The sequence below is a fragment of the Macaca fascicularis genome, chromosome 9 (genome assembly GCF_037993035.2).
Source record: "Macaca fascicularis isolate 582-1 chromosome 9, T2T-MFA8v1.1".
Classification (NCBI taxonomy): domain Eukaryota; kingdom Metazoa; phylum Chordata; class Mammalia; order Primates; family Cercopithecidae; genus Macaca; species Macaca fascicularis.
In genome coordinates this window covers 120,206,425-120,225,358 of record NC_088383.1, presented here as the reverse complement: position 1 = coordinate 120,225,358, position 18,934 = coordinate 120,206,425, and positions in this window count along the sequence as shown.

Genomic DNA, 18,934 nt, shown 5'->3' with positions numbered 1-18,934 from the left:
AGTACAGTGATCTCTATACAGAAAAAATAGAAACAGCAGACAGGCACATATGTACATGTACACACACGGGTTTGTATGTGTATGTATGTGTATAGACACATGTATAATCACATCTTCATTTATGAATCCAATGAGTACGCACATTTTCTTCTCCGCTGAGTCAGAGTCATTTGAAAACGTAGAGAAAAGACTCTTAACTCTCGGTGTGATTTCTTCCATTTTCCATAATGGAGAATTTCAAAGAGTGTTTCAGGAGAGAACCACTTGGAGCAAACCTCCGGGACTCATAAAACGCATAGTGCCTATTTTTAAGAACTCACAGCAGCAGTACTCCCCACTCCTCTCACCCCATCCCCGACACACACGCCCATTGCTACAGCCCTCTGCCTTTATGTTGTTTTTTCAATTCTCAGGGATGCCTGCTTCACATCCCCAACTTGCTTGTAATTCCCTTTGGCTAGGGATGGGTTAACTTACCTATTTCCCTCCCTTCCCACTGTCCAGCAAACGGCCAAGCCCAGCAAGCCTTTACTCTACATTTGGAAGTTGAGAATTGAGAAGTAGACTCTCTCCATGCCACCTCCCATCCGCCTGCCTGCTTCACCCCTAGGAACCACAATTTCCAAGTCTGGAATGATCTGTGGAGATGAAGTGAGCCAAGATTAGGGAATCAGTGTTGAAACATCCTGTGGAGGTCGCTTGTTCCATCATTCACTCAGCAAATGTTAATTGAGCACTTACAGAATGCCATGCAATTCTTAAAACTTGATAGAAAGTCAAGCAATGGGATTAGCTGCTTCCTCGGTTGTCAGTCCCTTACTTTCTATATAGTTCTTAATTATTAGAAATTTCATTCTGTATTGAGTCAAAATCTTTTTCCTCATAACTTATCTCCTTTTATTTGGATATTACACTGCATTGTAATTGAACTGTGATGATTTAAATGTAAAAAACAAAACCTAAAATGTATGGGCAGGGGGAATATAGGGGAACATATAATCTGAGGTCAGGAGAGATGTTTTTATATGACACCAAAGAAAAATTAAGTAACGTTTTGATGAGTTTGCCAATATAAAACCTGAAATACGCATACACTAAATCAAAGGCAAGAAGTGCAATGAAAATCAATATTTGCAACCTAGATGGCAGACAAAGGGCTAGTAGTCTTAACATTGAAAACTTTTAAAGCAACTAAGAAAAGGAAAATAGCAGCTAGGCAAAAGACACAACTAGGTAATTCATAAGATTTAAAATGTCGAATATGAAATAAAAAATATTTAACCTCACTAATAATTCAAAACATACAAATTAAAGCAAGATACCACATTTCCCATATAAATCTGGCAAGATATTTCAACATCATAGTGCCCAGTACTGGGGAAAATATGGAGAGACAGAGATACTCTCACACTTGGTGGTGTGGAATGATTTGATCACACACATCAAAAACAAATAAGCAAACCAGTAAATCAAAACCTTCAAAATGTTCGTAACCCTTTAAATTCTATACCTTTTACTTCTAGGGCTTTATATTAAGGAAATACTCAAGGATGTACATAAAAATTTATTTCCAAGGCTATTCTGCCCAGGATTCATTACATTACAGAAAAATCAAGGAAAAATCAATGTATAAAATAGAATTTTATAAATAAATTATGCAAATTTGTAAAATAGAATATTTTACAACACATAAAAATGTCGTTATGGAAAAGTAATGACTTTGAAAGTTATTTACAATATTTAGTTATATAAGAAAGTCAAGTTGTGGCCCCGTGTGGTGGCTCACACCTGTAATCTCAGCACCTTGGGAGGCTGAGGGGAGGATTCCTTGAGTCCAGGAGTTTAAGGCCAACCTGAGCAAAATAGAGAGACCCCCCCCCCAACTCTACAAAAAATTTAAAAATTAGCCAAGAATGGTGGCATACACCTGCGGTCCTAGCTACTCAGGAGGCTGAGGTAGGAGGCTTACTTGAACCCAGGACGCTTATTTGAACAAGGTTTCAGTGAACTGTGATCATGCCACTGCACTCCAGCCTGGGCAACAGAGAAAGACTCTGTTTAAAAAAAAAAAAAAAAAAAGCCAAGTTGCAAATAAATCTTTTCAAAAATACAATTATATTATAGATATATCTCGAATACCTGCCTAGGGAAAAGAAATAGAAGGTTATAATCAAGTGGATTAACAGATAATTGTCAGAGATGGGATTAAGTAATCTCCATATACACAGCTCTCTCTCTACCTCTACCTCTCTCTCTCTCTCTCATATTTGTAAATTTTCAAGTTATTTTACAATGGATATGAGTTTCTTTTCTAACAACAGCATTTCATATTGTAAACTTCAGCGTTTGGGGTAGCTTTGCCACACAATTAGTCCATGTTAAGTCTTTAATAAAAAATACAACTCAGAGACTTTTTTTTGGTCTTGTATAGTTGGCTTTTTGAACCTAAATGCCAGCCTTTAATTTATCCCTGCAGAATGCCATCATTTTCCTTGAGTTCCAGCCTGCTGGGTGGGGTCTTTTGACTCCTGTTGCTGTCATGAGATGCGTGAGCAGCCTGGCGCTGCACCTTTGGGAAATTTAATAAGCACGCTTTCCCTTTCCTCCTCCGCCAACTGGGAGTACAGAATAGAGAATGGGCCACTCTGGGGTCTTTCCTCTGTCTCAGTCCTGCGTGGGCAGTGGGCCTGGAAGGATGAGAGGCAGAGAAGTTTGACATACCAACAGGCAGGGAAAACAGGGATCAGAATGGTAGAGGAGAGGAAACGGTACCAAAACAGAGATTATAGGGAGGAGACAGAAAAACATTCTGCCTCCAATCTGATTACACTACCAAAGAAATAAGACCTCTGGGGCCAGCTCTCCTGGCTGCCTGCCTTGTCCGCAGGCCCGGGCACTGTGGCCGGCCCACACTGCATCACTCACTTAAGTGGCAACGATATCTGACAGACAGAGCACCCAGCCCCAGCCCCGTGTGTCCCTAATGTAGTTAGAGTTGGAGAAATTATTCATCAGAGAATAGACTAAAGTGGTTAGTGTCCCCTGGATGCATTAGGGGCAGGTTCTGTCGGCTTCGGCAAAGCACCTCTGTGTGCTTATCCTGAAAACCCCTGAGCTGGCTCCACGCTAGTGCCCTCGTTGCTCATCTCCAGAACCACAGCCAGTCCCATGACTCACTGCCATGCCGCCTTTTCACAGCCCCTTTCCTCTATCTTCGTTACCTTCCAGAACTTTTCCAGGCCGCTTGCCTCCCTCATCCCTGGGAGCTCAATCCTCAGCTAAGAAGCAAAGTGCTCCCAGCTGCTGTCTCTGCCCTTACCCCTCACCCAAAAGGTCCCCTGTCCCCAGGCATCTCCATTTGTCCTTCCTGTCCTTTAGGGTCCAGCCGCAGCCACCTTCTCTTGAAGTCTTCCCAGCTCCCACTAGCCAGAATTATACCTCTCTCTAGTGCTCACAGGGCATTTTCTTTCATTTTTCTCTAGCATTTCCCAGACAGTGGGGGTGAGGTGAGGATGCGGAGAGCCATGAAGAAGCAGAATGTCAGCTCCTACGGGGAGGAAAGACCACCACTTCTTGCTCTTCCATGCTCTGCATGGAGTATAAAACCATGTACATGGGGTTGGTGTGCATTGGCTTGAGTTTCCAAGGTTCTGATTTCCTGTTAAAAAGAAGGGTTTATCAACATTTCCAACAAACCTTATTACATAAACACCTACCTACCTCATATTCTGAAGTCTGAGGTGAGGAAAAGATCCCTACTTCACAAAAGAAACTCACCATAATTATTACAACGATTACTGTTATAAATCACCTTCGTTTACTATGCAGGGGCTATGAACCAGGGCCTATTCTATGTTCCCTGACTATGGTTTCTCATCTTCGCAATAATTCCACAAGGTAAGTCTGAACTCTGCAGAAGTTTAGTGACATGCCAGAAGTCTAATGACTGAAAATGTATGAAGTCAAGATTTAAACCACAGATCTAACTACATATCCATATTCTCTCCATTATTCAGTGTTCCCTGGTAAATGTTAAGACTCTCCCTGCAGACTGTGAGTGACTGGGCTGTACTTAAGAGTTTTTGTTGGAGTAGAACAGCATCATGGTTAAGAACATGGTTCTGCAGCCAGGCCAACCAGGTTGAAATCCTGGCTCTGCCATTTACCAGCTGTGTGTCCTTGTTCAAGACATTCACCTTCTTCATAACTGAGCTTCCTTACCTGTAAAACAGCAAGGTGGCTCGATGAAATCCTACTCTTTCAGTCCTGTGCACCTGGAACATCATGACCATGAGCTCATTAAACCCTAAGAACAGCCAATAAAGGTAAAATCAGTTTAGCAGGGAGGCTCTTGAGGTGAAGAGCTGAAAAGTGTTTTGAAACTACTGCAACTTAGAAGATCCTTCAGAAATTTAAAAAAAAAAAAATCCAGAAGTATCCTGTAGGTAATTTGAAAGCTAGTTTATGGTTTATAGAATGTTTATCACAAGCACATTTTCAGACACACAGGTTTACCAATTTTCCTAGCATCGTTGCCTCCTGAGAAAGGGTGGTCAGGGAATAAGGTGCTGAAAGGAGCCCTGTGTTCTCAGTAACTCATTCAGAACCTTTCCTTCAACAGGTACTCAATGCCAATAGATAAAAGTCCAATTGCCTCAGCCTTCCCTCTATGAATCTTATCAAGCTCAGTCTCTAACCACTTCCCACATTAATCTTCCATTTCTACATATTGCAAGCTTCTACTCATCCTCCAATACCCCACTCGAATGTCCCCTGCTCAGTACAGCTTTCACTGATCTCTGTAGGGCGAGATCGTTGTTACTACATCCGCATTGCCACAGTACTTTGTACAATTGTCTACTATAGGCCTTCTTACATTCTATGCTAGTTAAAGGTTTTTGTATCTGCCTCCACTGTTATTCATGAATAGTGAGCTGGGCAAGGGTCAGGGTCATGTCCTGGTCAACTTTTAATTTTAAATGTCTAATACCTGGTACATATCAAGTACCAAGTCAATAATTTTTAGTGCACATATAAGTTAATAAATAAACTTCAATGTTAGTAAAAAAAAAAAAATCATCTGGCTAAGTAAATAATACCTCCTTCCTCAGTGTCATCGTTGTCGAGAACATTAAGATCCCAGCAATACAGCCTGTGTAACTAAAAAAAAAAAAAAACAAGAAAAAGAAATTGAAAAACATAATATCTTTCCCAAGATAAGATTTTTAAATATGCAGGTCCTATTTCTAACTGAGAAAACCCTCTGCGGACGATTTTCTTGCATTGTTCTCCTAAATGTCAATGGCACTCAAGAGGCTTTCTTGGAGGTCTGAGGTGGAACTACTTTCCTCACATGATCAATCTCTTCACAATGAAATTTCAAAAGCACACAGGCCATTTGAAGGTTGACTCCTGCTTTTGGACAACACTGGAGGTTGTGTTCACAGGGAAGGCACACAGTGGGCTCCTGGTAAATATTTGCAGCACAATGAGTGTTTATTGTGTGAGGCGCTCTCCTGTGGTGCTGTTGGAAGTCAACTATTCACACGCCTCTGATTCAACTACCTCAGTTATGAAGGAAAAGGCAATGTTGCAAGGAAGAAAAGCTTTCGGTCAGATGACCCAAGTTTAAGTGCTGGCTCTGACACTAACCAGCTGGGGGACTTTGGGCAAATCATTTGCCTCTCTGGGTAACAATTTCCTCATCTGTAAAATAAGAGTATCTCCGCCTGCCTTGTTGTAGGGGTTCTGCAAGATCAATACTTGCAGTAGACCCCCTTATCCTTACTTTCACTTTCCACAGTTTCAGTTACCTGAAGTCAACTGCAGTCTAAATATAGGTTGAATACAGTACCATAAGATATTTTATGAGAGAGAAAGACTGCATTTACATTACTTTTATTATACTGTATTGTTATAAATGTTCTATTTTATTAGTTATGTTTACTAATCTCTTACTGTGCCTAATGTATAAATTAAACTTCATCATAGGCATGTATGTTTAAGAAAAAGCATAGTATATATATGGTTTAGTACTATCTGAGGCCTCAAGAATCAACAGGGTGTCTTGGAACATATCCCCCTCAGATAAGGGGGCAATTGCTATATGTCACCCAGGCCAGGCATGGTGATCAATAGATATCTGTCGTGTATACAGACCATGCTTCTGTGGCTTTGCTAGATTTCTTTTCTGACCCTCAGCTTTGGGACCCAGAATTGTATTTGTATCTATCTCACAAACATCCAAAACAAGAAGATGAAAAAAGAGCGGAGACCAGAACTGAAGGATTAACTCTATGGCAGAAAAGGTGCCTTATCTGAACTAGAGACAGGACCCAGGGAAACCCTCTGGGAAAACCATCTCTCACACATGAGATGCTGAGTATGATATTGGGAAAAATTAGCAGAAAAAATCCATTATTTTGTTTATTTAAAATTTGACAAAGTTCCTTCCTTTAGGGTAAACAGTTACTATTTGTGACCAATTTTATGCACATGCACATTATCAAATATCTGCTCGTTTCACCTGACTATATGTCACTATGCATTCTGAATCTTCATCATGTGTCACTTGTCTGTTGAAGTCAGACAGTTTTTATTTTTAAAAATTAAAACAATGTGTTGGCTCTTGTTCCAAGACATTTGTGATATTTGTGACCAAGAAAAGAGCAACTTTAAATATATATGTATTTTATATATATATAAAAATTACCATTCTAATAGGTATAACCTAGTATTACCTATTAATATAACCAAATATTAATTGCCATCCTAATAGGTATAGCCATATGTATATAACCATATGTGTGTGTGTGTATATATATTTTATATATAGTTATACCTATTAGGATGGCAATTAACCAAGAAAAGTGGAAAATAACTAGTGTTGGCAAGGAAATGAAGAAATCGGAAGCTTTGTGCTTTGCTGGTAGGAATGTAAAATACTGCATCCATGGCCCACAGACAATATATAGCAACTACACAATCAAGTTTACAAAACAGCCAGCTAACAACATGATGAAAGGATCAAAATCTCACATATCAGTATTAACCTTGAATGTAAATGATCTCAATGCCTCACTTAAAAGGCAGGGAGTGGCAAGTTGGATAAAAATTAAGACCCAACTGTCTGCTGTCTTCAAGAGACCCATCTCACATGTAACAATACCCACAGGCTCAAAGTAAAGGGATGGAGAAAGATCAATCCGGAAAATAGAAAACATAAAAGAGCAGGGGTCACTATTCTTATATAATGTAAGGACTTTAAACCAACAACAGTGAAAAAGGACAAAGAAGAGTATTACATAATGATAAAAGGTTATATTCAACAAGAATATAACTATCCTAAATATATACACACCAAACATTAGAGCACTAGATTCATAAAGCAAGTTCTCCTAGACCTACGAAAAGACTCAGACAGCCACACAATAATAGTGAGAGGCTTCAACATCCCTCTGACGGTGTTATACAGATCATAAGGCAGAAAACCAATGAAGAAATCCTAGACCTAAACTCAACACTTTACCAATTGGACCTAATAGACATCTACAGAATACTCTACCCAACAATCACAGAATATACATTTTTCTCATCTGCACATGGGACATATTCTAATATCAACCACATGTTCAGCTATAAAGCAAGTCTCAGTACATTCAAAAAAATAAAAATCATACCAAGCACATTCTCAGACCAATGTGCTCTATTCTTCTAAAAATAGAAACCAATACCAAGAAGATGTCCTTAAATAATTTTTGGGTAAACAATGAAATTAAGGCAGGAATCAAAAAATTTTTTGAAATTAATGAAAACAGAGACACAACATATCAAAATCTTAGGATGCAGCTAAAGCAGTGTCAAGAGGAAAGTTTAGAGTGCAAAATACCTACATTAAGAAGTTAGAAAGATCTCAAACGAACAATCCATCATTGCATCTAGAGGAATCAGAAATTTTTTTTTTTGCTTTTTTTTTTTTTCCTTAAAAAAAAAAAAAAAAAAAAGCTAGCAGAAGAAAACAAATAACCAAAATCGGAGCCAAACTGAATGAAAGTGAGATGCAAAAAAAAATCCATACAAAAGATCAGTGAAACCAAAGGTTGGTTTTTCGAAAGGTTAAACAAAATTTACACAACTACTACCTAGATTAACAAAAAAAAAAAAAAAAAAAAAAAAAGAGAGAGAGAAGATCCAAATAAGCACAACCAGAAATGACAAAGATGACATTACAACCAACACCAGAGCAACACAAAAGATCCTCAGAGACCGTTATGAACACCTCCATTCACACAAATCAGGAACTCTCAAAGAAATGGATGAATTCCTAGAGACACACAACCTTACAAGATTGAATCAGGAAGAAACTGAAAGCGTAAACAGACCAATTACAAGTTCCAATATTGAATCAGTAATTTAAAAAAAACCACTACCAAACAAAAAATGACCTAGACCAAATGGATTCACAGCCAAATTCTACCAGGCATACAAAGAAGAGCTGGTACCAATTCTACTGAAACTATTCCAAACATCAAGGAGGGACTCCTCCCTAACTCATTCTACAAAGTCAGCATCATGCTGATACAAAAGGCTGACAGAGACACAAGACAAAATACTCCAGGCCCATATTCCTGATGAACATGGATGCAAAAATCCTCAAGAATAGACTAGTAAACTGAAGTCAGAAGCACATCAAAAAGATAATTCATCACACTCAAATAGCCTTTATTCCTAGGATGAAAGGTTGCTTCAATATACACAAACCAATAAATATGATTCACCATGTAGACAAAATTTAAAACAAAATTCATATGATCATCACAATAGATACAGAAAAAGCTTTCAATACAATCCAATATTCCTTTATGATACAAACCCTCAGCAAACTAGGCAGCAAAGGAACATACTTCAAAATAATAAGAGCCATCTATGACACACCCACAGCCAATATGATACTGAATGGGCAAAAGTGGAAACCATTCCCCTTGAGAAGTGGAACAAGACAAGGTTGTCTGCTCTCATCATTCCTATTCAACATAGTACTGGAAGTCCTAGTCAGAGGGCTCAGGTAAGAGAAAGAAATAAAAGGCATTCAAATAGGAAAAGAAGTAAAGCTATGTCTCGTCACTGATAATATGATTGTATACCTTAAGAAAAACTCTGAAGACTCCACCAAGTGACTCCTAGAGCTGAGAAATGACTTCACTAAAGTGTCAAATACAAAATCATTGTACAAAAATCAGTAACATTTCTACACACCAATAATGTTCAAGCTGAGAACAAATTCAAGAATGCAATCCCCATTAACAATAGCCACACACACACAAAAAAAACTAAACTAAAATACCGAGGAATACAGCTAACCAAGGAGGTGAAAGATCTCTAAAGGAGAATTACAAAACACTGCTGAAAGAAATCATAGATGACACAAATATTTGGAAAAACATCCCACGCTTATGGATTGGAAGAACCAACATCATTAAAATGGCCACACTGCCCAAAGCAATTTACATTTCAACATTATTACTATCAAGCTACTGATGTCGTTTTTCACAGAGTTAGAAAAAAATCCATTCTAAAATTCATATAAAACCAAAAAAGAACCCAAACAACCAAAGCAATTCTAAGCAAAAAGAACAAAGGTAAGCATCATATTACCTGACTTCAAACTATACTACAAGGCTACAGTAACCAAAATAGCATGGTACTGGTACAAAAACGCATAGACTAATGGAACAGAATAGAGTACCCAGAAATAAAGCTGCACACCTACAATCATCTGATCTTCAACAGAGTTGACAAAAATAAACTATGGAGAAGAGACGCTGTTCAATAAATAGTGCTAGGATAACTGGCTAGCCACATGCAGAAGAATGAAACTGGACCCATACCTATCACTGTATACAAAAATTGATTTGAGATGGATTAAAGACTTCAACGTAAATCTTCAAATTACAAAAATCTAGGGGAAAAAAACTAGAAAATACCCTTCTCTGTATCGGCCTTGGCAAATAATTTATGGCTAAGTCCTCAAAAGCAAATGAAACAAAAATAAAAATTGACAAATGGGACCTCATTAAACTAAAGAGCTCCTGCACAGCAAAAGAAACTATAAAGGGAATAAACAGACAACCTGCAGAATGGGAGAAAATATTCATGAACTATGCATCCAACAAAAGTCTAATATCCAGAATCCATCAGAAACTTAAATTAACAAGCAAAAAACAACCCCATTAACAATTGGGCAAAGGACATGAACAAACACTTTTCAAAAGAAGATAGACAAGCAACCAACAAACGTATGAAAAATTCTCATCATCACTCATCGTCAGAGAAATGCAAATGAAAGCCACAATGACATAACATCTCACACCAGTCAGAATGCCTTTTGTTAAAAAGCCAGAAAGTAACAGTTGCTGGTAAGGGTGTAAAGAAAAGGGAATGCCTATACACTGTTGGTGGGAATGTAAATTAGTTCAGCCACTGTGGCAACTAGTTTTGAGATTTCTCAAAGAACTGAGAGTTGAACCACCTGATTCAACTCAGCAGTCCCATTACTGGGTATAAACCCAAAGGAAAATAAATCATTCTACCAAAAAAATACATGCACCTGTATTTTCATCACTGCACTACCCACAAGAGTAGACACAGAATCAACCCAGGTGCCCATCAACAGTGGATTGGATAAAGAAAATGTGGTACATATACACCACGACATACTACACAGCCATAAAAAGGAATAAAATCATGTCCTTTGCAGCAGCATGGATGCAGTTGGAAACCATTAACCTAAGACAACTAACACAGAAAAACAGAAAACCAAATACTACATGTTCTTACTTATAAGTGAGAGCTAAACATTAAGTACACACGGGAACTTAAATATATATATATATATATTGCATTTCAGTGACAACACAGTGATGGGGATAGTTCTCAATTTCCCTTTAATTGTTTCAATACAATAGCTGGCAAGCTGGCAATGGGGGACACTTCCCAAGTTGGCCAACTTTAGTTCCTTTCTGGAGATCTGCACTTGGAAGATTCTGAAGGGACATGATTTTCAATTCCTCCTCTGGAGTGTCCGAAACCTTGCCAACAGAGTTGGCAAAAGGTGGAACTAGGCCATTCTTCTCCTGAGCGTGGGACTTCTCCGGCTGGCCCTGCACTGAAAACAACCCCACCCTGTAGTCCTGTCCTGAGCTTCCATATCCGGCCACCAAAATCACCTGCTGGGGCTCCTGAAGATGATGGCGTTAGGTAACCAGAACTAAGTCAACAAACTGGGGTTATCGGCTTAATAGTTTAACAGGCTGACACTCCCAGAAAACATATTTGTATTTTCACTGGGCTTTCTGGAAACAATAGTTTAAATCAAAGGAGCAAATCCCTTCTCTTGACAAATATTTGTTGATTATGGGACACACAGCTACAGAACACTTTTCCCTTCAAGGATATATAGTTCACGTGTTGCAGCTGGCTGTCGTGAAGGTCTGAGTTAACCTGCCCCAGTCGAAAGAACAGAAAGCTGGGTGGACACAGATAACCAAGGGCCCCTCTCTGAACACTGGTCCCTTGCTTATAAAAGAGACTCTTGGACTCTCTGAGCTTTGGTCCCCTGGCTTCTGTAAAGGAAATTCTTGGGCTGTAAAGGCCTTTTCAGTTCTAAATTGAAACTGAAATTCACCAGCTCAGCTCCAGCCACTCAAGCCTCTCAGGTTACCCACCTGAACCACATTCTCCACAAGATTGATGGGTAAATAACACTGCCTTCCCACCCAGTTAATCTCATAGGTTGCCTGAACAAAAAGCGAGGCGTTTGCAGCTTTCCTCCTCGGTGTGTTGTGGTTATTCGATTACCGCCCCCCGCAAGTTCCCAGATAAATTCCCTTAACTTAAAACTTAACCTTTGAAACAAACTGAAATTCATTCTCAAGTGAGCTGCAGTAAGGCCCAAGAGGCACCTTGCTTTTCCTGGCTGAAAGCAGGCAGAATGCACATCCCAAGGTGGCTCTTGGTCTAAGTGGATGAGAGGTTCACTGCTCAGCACCCTTGAAGGAGGCAGGAAAGAACAGGGGGAGGAGAAGGAAGAGCTGTGGCAACCTGTCCCCACTCTGCCCCGCCCCTCATGTAGCTCAGGCCCCGAAAAGCAATTCCAGCACAAAGGAGTCATGATTCTCTAATGGAAGCAAGGGAGAGAGGACGGAAAGGGAACCCTGGGATCAGGGCAGGACCCCTGCTACCCATGAGGCTGACTGAATTAGTCCACCCAAGAGCAGGAGAGTAGCTGCCCACTCTTAAGCACTCAGGCAGGTCAAGCCTGTGCTGTATTCTTTATGGGCATTACTTCATTTAATTTTCAAGTAAGGCAGAAACTATCCTTTTCTCTTTATAAAGGGTGGAACTGAGACACAAAGAGGTAGACTGACCCTGCAAGAAAATAAAGTCATAGCTTCTGTCAGGTCCAAATAACAGGCTGAAAACATTTTTCAGAGGCTTAATTCATAGAATTCCTTTCACCCACTAGTCCGCAAAGCATTCCTCATTTTGCCAATTAAAAGTGGTTGCTTCTCTGCAGCTCCCAACCTGGAACACTTTCCCCTTCCTCTGCCTTCTTAGTACAGATGTGAACACCCTTAATACCCCTCTGGACTGGCCTTGGAGGGCCTTGTCCATTGTGGATCCCAACTGAGTTGGGCCCAGTGCTGGAGCCAGACATGCATGATGACACATGGAAGACACAGGAGGAAACCATGAGAAAACGGGATGCTTTGCAGAACATCCTTCCCAGGGATGCTAACAGTGAGATGACCAAATACCCTGTTCCCATCGTCCAGGCCAGAGGGCCGGCAGGGTTGACCCTTACCTGTTGTCTATAACTAACACCAAGGCTGGACCTTGTATCACACAAACCCACGTATTTTCTTAGTCTTATGGAGTCTTTTGCCTTGAAAATATCCAACAGCTGTGCATTCCACAGTCAATTGTACATTAATCATGCATCATAGGGGAAAATGCCATCATTGCTTCCAAATCTGCTAATGTGCAGACAGGCACCCAGCTTCTGAGCTGCAAGGGAAGAGAGGCAGGTCTCCAAATTCCAGCTGGCTCCTTTCGGCTTGCTGTGAAGCCTCAGACATCTGGCTAGGAAGATTGGCTAATGTGCCGTCCCTTGGCTGTGGCATGCTTTTTGATTACATAAAGGTTTGAGCACCACTTGACAAAGCCTCACTTGCTCTCTCCAGCCCTGCGATGACCTGAGACGCCCACCTCAGCTCACCTCTTTTCCTTCTTTTTATTCCTCTTTCTTTCTATTTGTTTCTTTCTTACTGTCTGTCACTCTTTCTGGCTCTCTCTTTCTCTCTCTCCCCCACTCCAACAATTCAAGGCAGTGTACGTCAAAAAAAACAAAAGTAGACTGGAAACATTAATTTTTAACAGTTCCTATTTGCTGAAGACCTATTATGCACCAGGGACTTTGCACGCACCGGTTCTAAACATTATCAACACTCTGCCAGCTGAGCGGTATGATCCCCATTTGCAAATGAAGAAACTGAAGCAAATGGAAATTAAGTGACTTTCCCAAGTCATGCAGCTGGGAAGTGGCAGAGCCAAGATTCAAACCCTGATCTGGTTGATTCTCTCATGACACATTCTTTTCTGTTCCACAATCCTATAGGGTCCTCCTATTGGACCTGGGCGATTGCCTGCATCAGCTTCCTTAAGCCCAGAAATGAAAGATGACTCACTAGACAGACCAGGCTAACTCAGGGCAGAGCAGGGGGCAGGGGGGAGGAAGAGGGAGGAAAGAGGACTGGCAGACCAGGAGAGACCTATGAGGGAGGTTTTGCAGAAGGAAACTGTTTGTTGTGAAACGTTTAATTATTGCACTTGGGGGTAATTTATTATCAGGGAAATTAAGTGATTCCATTAGCCTCCTGTCGCTTTCCAAAATAAATCTGTCAGGGCAGGGTGAGGGGGGGGAAGGAAATGAGAGCTTCTGTGTTTTAATTTGTTTTTCTACAGATTGCCAACTGGAGGTGCGGGCTCCATTGATCCATAGGAAGGGAGCTGGCAGCCATCCTGGGTGAGTCTCTGCTACCCTCAGCCCCTCTGCAGCCACATTTCCATATCGGAACAAAACCCGAGCCCAGCTTCGGAAAGTGGGGCAAGTGCCCAGTCAGCGCAGAAAGAAACTGAAGGCCTGGGAACAACAGACAGCTCTGCCACCAGCTGGATCTGGCACCTTGAGCAACTCACTCCCCAGCTAATAAATGAGGCTCTCAAATGGTACTGCCCCTTCACCCCTAACCTCCTCTCAGTACCAGCTGCACAAGCCTCCAATAATCCTGTGTCTCCGGTACCTTAACACAACATTGAGCTTATAATAAGGGCTCAACCAATGGCAGTGCTCTCCTATCCTTACCACCAGATATTCTTGCTATATCTGTCTAATAGATGTGGCTCTCAGGAAGCAAATTCTATAGCCAGAACAGGAATCCAGGTCTGAGTCCTCAGCCAGCCCACTAAGCCACTGCCCCACACTGTCGTCTACTTCTGTGCCTGCCCAGGAATTACTCTACATACACCTCAATCGTCCTCATAGCAGCAATGTGAAATCCTGCCTCCCTGGACTGTGGGCAATCGAAGACAGGGCACTATTGTTTTATTCTTTATATCTGAACCAGCCCAGGGCCTAAACAAATGCAAAAAACACTTTATTACTTGTCCTAGCCCCAGTGCTTGGCACTCAGCAGGTACCCAATATATATTTGTCGAATTAATAATTCTGTAATATGAGATTTCTCACTTAGCTGAATGGATAACTAGATCTTAACTGAGGGAGAGGACATTGTGCCTTTTTCATGGAAAATCTAAATACGTGGAAAGAAAACAGCTAAGAACAGTCTGCTAATTTTACTAGGGAGAGGCCAAACTGTGCTCCTCTGCCTAAGAGCTTCAATTTCCTCAGCAACTCCACTGTGGCTCTGCAGAGATGAATGCCATCAACCGATAAGGGTGCCAGAGGCCTTGGGTCACTGAAATCTTCTTCCCACAGATGCTCAGCCCTGGCCGTGTCTGCAGGGGGCTGCAATCTTTCTCTGGGCACAGTTTCCTGCTCATGTCCTCATCTATAACATGATAACAGAGTAGCATCACTCAGCCCCTGGAGATGAAAGCAGGAACTATAGGGTACTAAGATCTGTGTTCTGGCCACTGGCAGATCTAGACAACATGCAAGGTCTTCTGAAAGATTTAGCACCCACTGGGGCACTTCAAGATCAGATGCACCAAGTTCAATGCCAAGGGGACCCAATTCTGTCATCTCAGAGGCAGACATGTGACTGCCATTATCAAGATATTACCCCAGCTCCCCATTCATGTCAGGTATAGTGCGGGTGAGACTTCTTCACTGTAGACCCAAGTCTGACTTCACCTCCAGCCCATGACTGCTGTTTGTTCAACAAATCCACAGGTGGGAGGAACACACACCCTAGACATATGGTCTGAGTGGTTTTCTAAGTCAATAAATAGCTTTGGTTACCACAAACCATTCAAACTGGCTGAAGACGTATCTGCCAGGGGAGCCAATGAACACGAGCTGGGAGGGAGATCAAATGCCTAACTCAAGTCCTGCACATCCTGATTCTCACTCTACCTGCAAGGGATGGTAGGGCAGAGTGGGGATGCCATCCCATCTCTTGAATGATCGCTGCCTGGGTTCCCTGTCTATGAGCTAGACAGAGATCATCAGGTGAACTCCCCAAATCAATGTGTCCCAAATTTTAACGTGCACACAAATCACCTGAGACCTTGTCAAAATGCAGATTTTTATATAACAGGACTAGGAAAGGGTCCAAGATTCTTCATTTCTAATAAGCTCTCAGTTGATACTGATGCTGCTGGTCTGCAGACCACACTTCTAATGGCAATGCCTTAAACTCTTTAAGCCTGTTTCATCTGCAAAATAAGGCTAATACTAGTTGCCTCACAAGGTTGTTGGAGATTTGATGAGATAACATACATTAAGCACCCAGCAAAGCATCTCGCACATAATGGAACTACATGTACTACACACAAGTTTTACCTTCTTTGCATTTCCACACAACTCCAGCTGACCCCTGAGCCAGTGGTTCCTGATCTTGTTTGGCTAATAGACTCCTCTGAGAACCTAATAAAAACCTGGGACTCTTTATCAGTCTGGATGGGTTAGGCCGTATAAGCAAAATCCCCACGGTTTAACACAGCCAAAGTTTAATTCCTGCTCCTGCTACATTTCCAGCATGGGTCAGTATGTTCTCTGCTCACTGAAGTCATTCAGAGACTCAGACTAATAGATGTTCCATCTCAATATACAACCCACGATCATGGTGCGATCAAGGTGGAGGGAAGGAGCATGGTGAATCATACATTGCTCTTACAGTGTCTGCCCCAAAGAGACACACATCACTTCCACTCACATTTCAGAGGCCAAAACAAATCCTAGAACAATGCTTCATTTCCAAGGGGCCAAGGAAGTACAATTATATCCTTTGCCCAGAAGATGGAGAGCCAGAAGCATTTGGTACAGAATATAATGATTACCACCAATCTACTTCCCAGGGAAAAGAATGCAAATAGAGGCCGGGTGCGGTGGTTCATGCCTATAATCCCAGCACTTTGGGAGGCTAAGGCAGGTGGATCATGAGGTCAAGAGATCGAGACCATCCTGACCAACATGGTGAAACCCCATCTCTACTAAAAGTACAAACATTAGCTGGGTGTGGTGGTGCATGCCTGTAGTCCCAGCTACTCTGGAGGCTGAAGCAGGGGAATCGCCTCCTTGAACCCAGGAGGCGGAGATTGAGGAAAGCCGAGATCACACTACTGCACTCCAGCCTGGCAACGGAGCAAGACTCCATCTCAAAAAAAAAAAAAAAAAATGCAAATATAGAAGCATGCCTATAACTCCAAGAGGTCCACAGACCTGTTCACTTCCTGAGCCCTGTTCACCCTTAATACTGTCTGAGTGTGACCAAGGAGATTTGGGGAGAAATGGTGCTCATTCGTTAATTGAGCAAATGTGATTGTCTACTATGACCAGTACATGTTGTGTGGGCAACAAGATAGACCAGGTCCACACTTTCACAAGGCTTATATTCTACAGGGAATACAAAGACAGTAATCAGGAAATTACAGCAGATAGTAAGTGCCCTCAAGGTAATATACATAGCGTGATGTAATGAAGAGTTACTGGGAGGTAGGAGGGACTGACTCTTGATATCTTGATAATGATATCAAGATATGATATCTAATATCTTGATAATGGCAGTCACATGTCTGCCTCTGAGATGACAGAATTGGGTCCCCTTGGCATTGAACTTGGTGCGTCTGATCTTGAAGTGCCCCAGTGGGTGCTAAATCTTTCAGAAGACCTTGCATGTTGTCTAGATCTGCCAGTGGCCAGAACACAGATCTTAGTACCCTATAGTTCCTGCTTTCATCTCCAGGGGCTGAGTGATGCTACTCTGTTATCATGTTATAGATGAGGACATGAGCAGGAAACTGTGCCCAGAGAAAGATTGCAGCCCCCTGCAGACACGGCCAGGGCTGAGCATCTGTGGGAAGAAGATTTCAGTGACCCAAGGCCTCTGGCACCCTTATCGGTTGATGGCATTCATCTCTGCAGAGCCACAGTGGAGTTGCTGAGGAAATTGAAGCTCTTAGGCAGTGGAGCACAGTTTGGCCTCTCCCTAGTAAAATTAGAGGTCAGAGAAGGTCACACTGACCAGTGAAGCTCAAGGATGAGAAAGAGCCGTACATGTGCTGAGCTAGAAGAAAATTATTCCAGGCAAAAGGAATAGCAAGTGCAAAGGCCCAGTGATAGAAAGAGATCACTGTGCTGGATGAATAGGCGAAGGCCAGTGTGGCAGGGGCTTTGTGAATGAAGTGGTCAGTGACAGGAGATGTGGTTGGAGGTGAGCTCAGAGAGGTGAGTGGGGGGTCGCTTGTGCAGAACCTGGGTAAGTGTTCATGGCCTGACCCAGATCCTTGGGTATCCTTCCCCCATGGCAAGGGGAGTCGGAGGTGATCCTGAAGCACATGGGGAAAAGTCAGTTGTACTCGCAGGACAACACAGCCTGAAGCTGAGGCCAAGGCCCTGAGGGTAAATGACACTAGTGCTAAACCCAACAACCTAAGGTACAAGACCCTCCATAAACACCCACCGTCTCAGTCTTCTCTCTCCCCCTGCAGGACCCAGCTTGAAAGCTCCCTCTGGAACTCAATATATCTCTCTTTTCTCCTGTACAAAGACCCACACTGCCTTCCTCTCCTCCCCAGTCTATGTCAGACTGGCCTCCCTATCTCCAGTTTCCTCCTCTCTTCCCTCCAGGCCGTTATGATGGTCTTCCTCCTTAGAATACTGTTACATGTCATCCCTACATGAACATGAACTGCTCTTCCTGTAAAAAACAGCATAAATCCCACCTCCTCTGATATTCTAAGGACCATTTGCAGCTGAGGCCAACTGGCCTATTGAATTTTTTACTTCTCCCAAGCAGCCTTGATTTGGCCTAGTGGCATTGGTTACTATTACACCCAAAATTCTCATCTCTCCAAGGAAACTGCAAGCTCTTAGAGGGCAAGAATGATATAACTGAGCAGGTGTCCTCCTCACTCACCCGCCAGAGTGCCTAGCTCAGAGATGGTACTCAGGAAATGGCTTGATTCCTGAAGGCAGAGGCAGCAAACTGGGAAATGTGCTGACTCTGCCCTCTGTGCCCAGCCACCACATTTGTCCAGGCAGCTTGCTTAGCAGGGCCTGGAGCTGACAGGGGCTCAACCAATGCTGGTGGAATAAACCGCCAGATCCATCTTGGCTTGGAGATTTGGGATGGATGAGCTGACACCTTTGAGCCTCAGTTTCCTCCTGTCTAAACTAAGGATGATGTGAGTT